Consider the following 12391-nt stretch of genomic DNA (forward strand, 5'->3'; position numbering starts at 1 on the left):
TGTACACCTAATAATACACCGTGTACATACACATCACTGAGGACTACACCTACCTGTACACCTAATAATAATACAGCGTATACATACACATCATTGAGGACTACACCTACCTGTACACCTAATAATAATACAGCGTGTACATACACATCACTGAGGACTACACCTACCTGTACACCTAATAATAATACACCGTATACATACACATCACTGAGGACTACACCTACATGTACACCTAATAATAATACAGCGTGTACATACACATCACTGAGGACTACACCTACCTGTACACCTAATAATAATACACCGTATACATACACATCACTGAGGACTACACCTACCTGTACACCTAATAATACACCGTGTACAGACACATCACTGAGGACTACACCTACCTGTACACCTAATAATAATACAGCGTGTACATACACATCACTGAGGACTACACCTACCTGTACACCTAATAATACAGCGTGTACATACACATCACTGAGGACTACACCTACCTGTACACCTAATAATAATACAGCGTGTACATACACATCACTGAGGACTACACCTACCTGTACACCTAATAATACACCGTGTACATACACATCACTGAGGACTACACCTACCTGTACACCTAATAATACACCGTGTACAGACACATCACTGAGGACTACACCTACCTGTACACCTAATAATACAGCGTGTACATACACATCACTGAGGACTACACCTACCTGTACACCTAATAATACAGCGTGTACATACACATCACTGAGGACTACACCTACCTGTACACCTAATAATAATACACTGCATACATACACATCACTGAGGACTACACCTACCTGTACACCTAATAATACACCGTGTACAGACACATCACTGAGGACTACACCTACCTGTACACCTAATAATAATACAGCGTTTACATACACATCACTGAGGACTACACCTACCTGTACACCTAATAATACAGCGTGTACATACACATCACTGAGGACTACACCTACCTGTACACCTAATAATACAGCGTGTACATACACATCACTGAGGACTACACCTACCTGTACACCTAATAATAATACACCGTGTACATACACATCACTGAGGACTACACCTATCTGTACACCTAATAATAATACAGCGTGTACATACACATCACTGAGGACTACACCTAATAATAATACAGCGTGTACATACACATCACTGAGGACTACACCTACCTGTACACCTAATAATAATACAGCGTGTACATACACATCACTGAGGACTACACCTACCTGTACACCTAATAATAATACAGCGTGTACATACACATCACTGAGGACTACACCTACCTGTACACCTAATAATAATACAGCGTGTACATACACATCACTGAGGACTACACCTACCTGTACACCTAATAATACAGCGTGTACATACACATCACTGAGGACTACACCTACCTGTACACCTAATAATAATACACTGTGTACATACACATCACTGAGGACTACACCTACCTGTACACCTAATAATACACCGTGTACATACACATCACTGATGACTACACCTACCTGTACACCTAATAATACAGCGTGTACATACACATCACTGAGGACTACACCTACCTGTACACCTAATAATACACCGTATACATACACATCACTGAGGACTACACCTACCTGTACACCTAATAATAATACAGCGTGTACATACACATCACTGAGGACTACACCTACCTGTACACCTAATAATACAGCGTGTACATACACATCACTGAGGACTACACCTACCTGTACACCTAATAATATAGCGTGTACATACACATCACTGAGGACTACACCTACCTGTACACCTAATAATACAGCGTGTACATACACATCACTGAGGACTACACCTACCTGTACACCTAATAATAATACACTGTGTACATACACATCACTGAGGACTACACCTACCTGTACACCTAATAATACACCGTGTACAGACACATCACTGAGGACTACACCTACCTGTACACCTAATAATACAGCGTGTACATACACATCACTGAGGACTACACCTACCTGTACACCTAATAATACAGCGTGTACATACACATCACTGAGGACTACACCTACCTGTACACCTAATAATAATACAGCGTGTACATACACATCACTGAGGACTACACCTACCTGTACACCTAATAATAATACAGCGTGTACATACACATCACTGAGGACTACACCTACCTGTACACCTAATAATAATACAGCGTGTACATACACATCACTGAGGACTACACCTACCTGTACACCTAATAATACACCGTGTACAGACACATCACTGAGGACTACACCTACCTGTACACCTAATAATAATACAGCGTGTACATACACATCACTGAGGACTACACCTACCTGTACACCTAATAATACACCGTATACATACACATCACTGAGGACTACACCTACCTGTACACCTAATAATAATACAGCGTGTACATACACATCACTGAGGACTACACCTACCTGTACACCTAATAATAATACACTGTATACATACACATCACTGAGGACTACACCTACCTGTACACCTAATAATACAGCATGTACATACACATCACTGAGGACTACACCTACCTGTACACCTAATAATACAGCGTGTACATACACATCACTGAGGACTACACCTACCTGTACACCTAATAATAATACAGCGTGTACATACACATCACTGAGGACTACACCTACCTGTACACCTAATAATAATACAGCGTGTACATACACATCACTGAGGACTACACCTATCTGTACACCTAATAATAATACAGCGTGTACAGACACATCACTGAGGACTACACCTACCTGTACACCTAATAATACACCGTGTACAGACACATCACTGAGGACTACACCTACCTGTACACCTAATAATACACCGTGTACAGACACATCACTGAGGACTACACCTACCTGTACACCTAATAATACACCATGTACATACACATCACTGAGGACTACACCTACCTGTACACCTAATAATAATACAGCGCGTACATACACATCACTGAGGACTACACCTACCTGTACACCTAATAATAATACAGCGCGTACATACACATCACTGAGGACTACACCTAATAATAATACAGCGTGTACATACACATCACTGAGGACTACACCTACCTGTACACCTAATAATAATACAGCGCGTACATACACATCACTGAGGACTACACCTACCTGTACACCTAATAATAATACAGCGTGTACATACACATCACTGAGGACTACACCTACCTGTACACCTAATAATACAGCGTGTACATACACATCACTGAGGACTACACCTACCTGTACACCTAATAATAATACAGCGTGTACATACACATCACTGAGGACTACACCTACCTGTACACCTAATAATAATACACCGTGTACAGACACATCACTGAGGACTACACCTACCTGTACACCTAATAATAATACAGCGTGTACATACACATCACTGAGGACTACACCTACCTGTACACCTAATAATAATACAGCGTGTACATACACATCACTGAGGACTACACCTACCTGTACACCTAATAATACAGCGTGTACATACACATCACTGAGGACTACACCTACCTGTACACCTAATAATAATACAGCGTGTACATACACATCACTGAGGACTACACCTACCTTTACACCTAATAATACACCGTATACATACACATCACTGAGGACTACACCTACCTGTACACCTAATAATAATACAGCGTGTACATACACATCACTGAGGACTACACCTACCTGTACACCTAATAATAATACAGCGTGTACATACACATCACTGAGGACTACACCTACCTGTACACCTAATAATAATACAGCGTGTACATACACATCACTGAGGACTACACCTACCTGTACACCTAATAATAATACAGCGTGTACATACACATCACTGAGGACTACACCTACCTGTACACCTAATAATACAGCGTGTACATACACATCACTGAGGACTACACCTACCTGTACACCTAATAATACAGCGTGTACATATACATCACTGAGGACTACACCTACATGTACACCTAATAATAATACAGCGTGTACATACACATCACTGAGGACTACACCTACCTGTACACCTAATAATAATACAGCGCGTACATACACATCACTGAGGACTACACCTACCTGTACACCTAATAATACAGCGTGTACATACACATCACTGAGGACTACACCTACCTGTACACCTAATAATAATACAGCGTGTACATACACATCACTGAGGACTACACCTACCTGTACACCTAATAATACACCGTGTACATACACATCACTGAGGACTACACCTACCTGTACACCTAATAATACACCGTGTACATACACATCACTGAGGACTACACCTACCTGTACACCTAATAATAATACAGCGTGTACATACACATCACTGAGGACTACACCTACCTGTACACCTAATAATAATACAGCGTGTACATACACATCACTGAGGACTACACCTACCTGTACACCTAATAATAATACAGCGTGTACATACACATCACTGAGGACTACACCTACCTGTACACCTAATAATACAGCGTGTACATACACATCACTGAGGACTACACCTACATGTACACCTAATAATAATACAGCGCGTACATACACATCACTGAGGACTACACCTACCTGTACACCTAATAATAATACAGCGCGTACATACACATCACTGAGGACTACACCTAATAATAATACAGCGTGTACATACACATCACTGAGGACTACACCTACCTGTACACCTAATAATAATACAGCGCGTACATACACATCACTGAGGACTACACCTACCTGTACACCTAATAATAATACAGCGTGTACATACACATCACTGAGGACTACACCTACCTGTACACCTAATAATACACCGTGTACAGACACATCACTGAGGACTACACCTACCTGTACAGCTAATAATACAGCGTGTACATACACATCACTGAGGACTACACCTACCTGTACACCTAATAATACAGCGTGTACATACACATCACTGAGGACTACACCTACCTGTACACCTAATAATAATACAGCGTGTACATACACATCACTGAGGACTACACCTACCTGTACACCTAATAATAATACAGCGTGTACATACACATCACTGAGGACTACACCTACCTGTACACCTAATAATAATACAGCGTGTACATATACATCACTGAGGACTACACCTACATGTACACCTAATAATAATACAGCGCGTACATACACATCACTGAGGACTACACCTACCTGTACACCTAATAATACACCGTATACATACACATCACTGAGGACTACACCTACCTGTACACCTAATAATAATACAGCGTGTACATACACATCACTGAGGACTACACCTACCTGTACACCTAATAATAATACAGCGTGTACATACACATCACTGAGGACTACACCTACCTGTACACCTAATAATAATACAGCGTGTACATACACATCACTGAGGACTACACCTACCTGTGCACCTAATAATATAGCGTGTACATACACATCACTGAGGACTACACCTACCTGTACACCTAATAATACACCGTATACATACACATCACTGAGGACTACACCTACCTGTACACCTAATAATAATACAGCGTGTACATACACATCACTGAGGACTACACCTACCTGTACACCTAATAATAATACACCGTATACATACACATCACTGAGGACTACACCTACCTGTACACCTAATAATAATACAGCGTGTACATACACATCACTGAGGACTACACCTACCTGTACACCTAATAATAATACAGCGTGTACATACACATCACTGAGGACTACACCTACCTGTACACCTAATAATACAGCGTGTACATACACATCACTGAGGACTACACCTACCTGTACACCTAATAATAATACAGCGTGTACATACACATCACTGAGGACTACACCTACCTGTACACCTAATAATAATACAACGTGTGCATACACATCACTGATGACTACACCTACCTGTACACCTAATAATACAGCGTGTACATACACATCACTGAGGACTACACCTACCTGTACACCTAATAATACAGCGCGTACATACACATCACTGAGGACTACACCTACCTGTACACCTAATAATATAGCGTGTACATACACATCACTGAGGACTACACCTACCTGTACACCTAATAATACACCGTATACATACACATCACTGAGGACTACACCTACCTGTACACCTAATAATAATACAGCGTGTACATACACATCACTGAGGACTACACCTACCTGTACACCTAATAATACAGCGTGTACATACACATCACTGAGGACTACACCTACCTGTACACCTAATAATACACCGTGTACAGACACATCACTGAGGACTACACCTACCTGTACACCTAATAATAATACAGCGTGTACATACACATCACTGAGGACTACACCTACCTGTACACCTAATAATACAGCGTGTACATACACATCACTGAGGACTACACCTACCTGTACACCTAATAATAATACAGCGTGTACATACACATCACTGAGGACTACACCTACCTGTACACCTAATAATACACCGTGTACATACACATCACTGAGGACTACACCTACCTGTACACCTAATAATACACCGTGTACAGACACATCACTGAGGACTACACCTACCTGTACACCTAATAATACAGCGTGTACATACACATCACTGAGGACTACACCTACCTGTACACCTAATAATACAGCGTGTACATACACATCACTGAGGACTACACCTACCTGTACACCTAATAATAATACACTGCATACATACACATCACTGAGGACTACACCTACCTGTACACCTAATAATACACCGTGTACAGACACATCACTGAGGACTACACCTACCTGTACACCTAATAATAATACAGCGTTTACATACACATCACTGAGGACTACACCTACCTGTACACCTAATAATACAGCGTGTACATACACATCACTGAGGACTACACCTACCTGTACACCTAATAATAATACACCGTGTACATACACATCACTGAGGACTACACCTATCTGTACACCTAATAATAATACAGCGTGTACATACACATCACTGAGGACTACACCTAATAATAATACAGCGTGTACATACACATCACTGAGGACTACACCTACCTGTACACCTAATAATAATACAGCGTGTACATACACATCACTGAGGACTACACCTACCTGTACACCTAATAATACAGCGTGTACATACACATCACTGAGGACTACACCTACCTGTACACCTAATAATAATACACTGTGTACATACACATCACTGAGGACTACACCTACCTGTACACCTAATAATACACCGTGTACATACACATCACTGATGACTACACCTACCTGTACACCTAATAATACAGCGTGTACATACACATCACTGAGGACTACACCTACCTGTACACCTAATAATACACCGTATACATACACATCACTGAGGACTACACCTACCTGTACACCTAATAATAATACAGCGTGTACATACACATCACTGAGGACTACACCTACCTGTACACCTAATAATACAGCGTGTACATACACATCACTGAGGACTACACCTACCTGTACACCTAATAATATAGCGTGTACATACACATCACTGAGGACTACACCTACCTGTACACCTAATAATAATACACCGTGTACATACACATCACTGAGGACTACACCTAATAATAATACAGCGTGTACATACACATCACTGAGGACTACACCTACCTGTACACCTAATAATACAGCGTGTACATACACATCACTGAGGACTACACCTACCTGTACACCTAATAATAATACACTGTGTACATACACATCACTGAGGACTACACCTACCTGTACACCTAATAATACACCGTGTACAGACACATCACTGAGGACTACACCTACCTGTACACCTAATAATACAGCGTGTACATACACATCACTGAGGACTACACCTACCTGTACACCTAATAATACAGCGTGTACATACACATCACTGAGGACTACACCTACCTGTACACCTAATAATAATACAGCGTGTACATACACATCACTGAGGACTACACCTACCTGTACACCTAATAATAATACAGCGTGTACATACACATCACTGAGGACTACACCTACCTGTACACCTAATAATAATACAGCGTGTACATACACATCACTGAGGACTACACCTACCTGTACACCTAATAATACACCGTGTACAGACACATCACTGAGGACTACACCTACCTGTACACCTAATAATACACCGTATACATACACATCACTGAGGACTACACCTACCTGTACACCTAATAATAATACAGCGTGTACATACACATCACTGAGGACTACACCTACCTGTACACCTAATAATAATACACTGTATACATACACATCACTGAGGACTACACCTACCTGTACACCTAATAATACAGCATGTACATACACATCACTGAGGACTACACCTACCTGTACACCTAATAATACAGCGTGTACATACACATCACTGAGGACTACACCTACCTGTACACCTAATAATAATACAGCGTGTACATACACATCACTGAGGACTACACCTACCTGTACACCTAATAATAATACAGCGTGTACATACACATCACTGAGGACTACACCTATCTGTACACCTAATAATAATACAGCGTGTACAGACACATCACTGAGGACTACACCTACCTGTACACCTAATAATACACCGTGTACAGACACATCACTGAGGACTACACCTACCTGTACACCTAATAATACACCGTGTACAGACACATCACTGAGGACTACACCTACCTGTACACCTAATAATACACCATGTACATACACATCACTGAGGACTACACCTACCTGTACACCTAATAATAATACAGCGCGTACATACACATCACTGAGGACTACACCTACCTGTACACCTAATAATAATACAGCGCGTACATACACATCACTGAGGACTACACCTAATAATAATACAGCGTGTACATACACATCACTGAGGACTACACCTACCTGTACACCTAATAATAATACAGCGCGTACATACACATCACTGAGGACTACACCTACCTGTACACCTAATAATAATACAGCGTGTACATACACATCACTGAGGACTACACCTACCTGTACACCTAATAATACAGCGTGTACATACACATCACTGAGGACTACACCTACCTGTACACCTAATAATAATACAGCGTGTACATACACATCACTGAGGACTACACCTACCTGTACACCTAATAATACACCGTATACATACACATCACTGAGGACTACACCTACCTGTACACCTAATAATAATACAGCGTGTACATACACATCACTGAGGACTACACCTACCTGTACACCTAATAATAATACAGCGTGTACATACACATCACTGAGGACTACACCTACCTGTACACCTAATAATAATACAGCGTGTACATACACATCACTGAGGACTACACCTACCTGTACACCTAATAATAATACAGCGTGTACATACACATCACTGAGGACTACACCTACCTGTACACCTAATAATACAGCGTGTACATACACATCACTGAGGACTACACCTACCTGTACACCTAATAATACAGCGTGTACATATACATCACTGAGGACTACACCTACATGTACACCTAATAATAATACAGCGTGTACATACACATCACTGAGGACTACACCTACCTGTACACCTAATAATAATACAGCGCGTACATACACATCACTGAGGACTACACCTACCTGTACACCTAATAATACAGCGTGTACATACACATCACTGAGGACTACACCTACCTGTACACCTAATAATACACCGTGTACATACACATCACTGAGGACTACACCTACCTGTACACCAAATAATACAGCGTGTACATACACATCACTGAGGACTACACCTACCTGTACACCTAATAATACACCGTGTACATACACATCACTGAGGACTACACCTACCTGTACACCTAATAATACACCGTGTACATACACATCACTGAGGACTACACCTACCTGTACACCTAATAATAATACAGCGTGTACATACACATCACTGAGGACTACACCTACCTGTACACCTAATAATAATACAGCGTGTACATACACATCACTGAGGACTACACCTACCTGTACACCTAATAATAATACAGCGTGTACATACACATCACTGAGGACTACACCTACCTGTACACCTAATAATACAGCGTGTACATACACATCACTGAGGACTACACCTACCTGTACACCTAATAATAATACAGCGCGTACATACACATCACTGAGGACTACACCTACCTGTACACCTAATAATAATACAGCGCGTACATACACATCACTGAGGACTACACCTAATAATAATACAGCGTGTACATACACATCACTGAGGACTACACCTACCTGTACACCTAATAATAATACAGCGCGTACATACACATCACTGAGGACTACACCTACCTGTACACCTAATAATAATACAGCGTGTACATACACATCACTGAGGACTACACCTACCTGTACACCTAATAATACACCGTGTACAGACACATCACTGAGGACTACACCTACCTGTACAGCTAATAATACAGCGTGTACATACACATCACTGAGGACTACACCTACCTGTACACCTAATAATACAGCGTGTACATACACATCACTGAGGACTACACCTACCTGTACACCTAATAATAATACAGCGTGTACATACACATCACTGAGGACTACACCTACCTGTACACCTAATAATAATACAGCGTGTACATACACATCACTGAGGACTACACCTACCTGTACACCTAATAATAATACAGCGTGTACATATACATCACTGAGGACTACACCTACATGTACACCTAATAATAATACAGCGCGTACATACACATCACTGAGGACTACACCTACCTGTACACCTAATAATACACCGTATACATACACATCACTGAGGACTACACCTACCTGTACACCTAATAATAATACAGCGTGTACATACACATCACTGAGGACTACACCTACCTGTACACCTAATAATAATACAGCGTGTACATACACATCACTGAGGACTACACCTACCTGTACACCTAATAATAATACAGCGTGTACATACACATCACTGAGGACTACACCTACCTGTGCACCTAATAATATAGCGTGTACATACACATCACTGAGGACTACACCTACCTGTACACCTAATAATACACCGTATACATACACATCACTGAGGACTACACCTACCTGTACACCTAATAATAATACAGCGTGTACATACACATCACTGAGGACTACACCTACCTGTACACCTAATAATAATACACCGTATACATACACATCACTGAGGACTACACCTACCTGTACACCTAATAATAATACAGCGTGTACATACACATCACTGAGGACTACACCTACCTGTACACCTAATAATAATACAGCGTGTACATACACATCACTGAGGACTACACCTACCTGTACACCTAATAATACAGCGTGTACATACACATCACTGAGGACTACACCTACCTGTACACCTAATAATAATACAGCGTGTACATACACATCACTGAGGACTACACCTACCTGTACACCTAATAATAATACAACGTGTGCATACACATCACTGATGACTACACCTACCTGTACACCTAATAATACAGCGTGTACATACACATCACTGAGGACTACACCTACCTGTACACCTAATAATACAGCGCGTACATACACATCACTGAGGACTACACCTACCTGTACACCTAATAATATAGCGTGTACATACACATCACTGAGGACTACACCTACCTGTACACCTAATAATACACCGTATACATACACATCACTGAGGACTACACCTACCTGTACACCTAATAATAATACAGCGTGTACATACACATCACTGAGGACTACACCTACCTGTACACCTAATAATACAGCGTGTATATACACATCACTGAGGACTACACCTACCTGTACACCTAATAATAATACAGCGTGTACATACACATCACTGAGGACTACACCTAATAATAATACAGCGTGTACATACACATCACTGAGGACTACACCTACCTGTACACCTAATAATACAGCGTGTACATACACATCACTGAGGACTACACCTACCTGTACACCTAATAATAATACAGCGTGTACATACACATCACTGAGGACTACACCTACCTGTACACCTAATAATAATACAGCGTGTACATACACATCACTGAGGACTACACCTACCTGTACACCTAATAATACAGCGTGTACATACACATCACTGAGGACTACACCTACCTGTACACCTAATAATAATACAGCGCGTACATACACATCACTGAGGACTACACCTACCTGTACACCTAATAATACAGCGCGTACATACACATCACTGAGGACTACACCTACCTGTACACCTAATA

This window comes from Leptodactylus fuscus, unplaced genomic scaffold, assembly GCF_031893055.1.
Source record: "Leptodactylus fuscus isolate aLepFus1 unplaced genomic scaffold, aLepFus1.hap2 HAP2_SCAFFOLD_102, whole genome shotgun sequence".
In the NCBI taxonomy this organism is placed as follows: Eukaryota; Metazoa; Chordata; class Amphibia; order Anura; family Leptodactylidae; genus Leptodactylus; species Leptodactylus fuscus.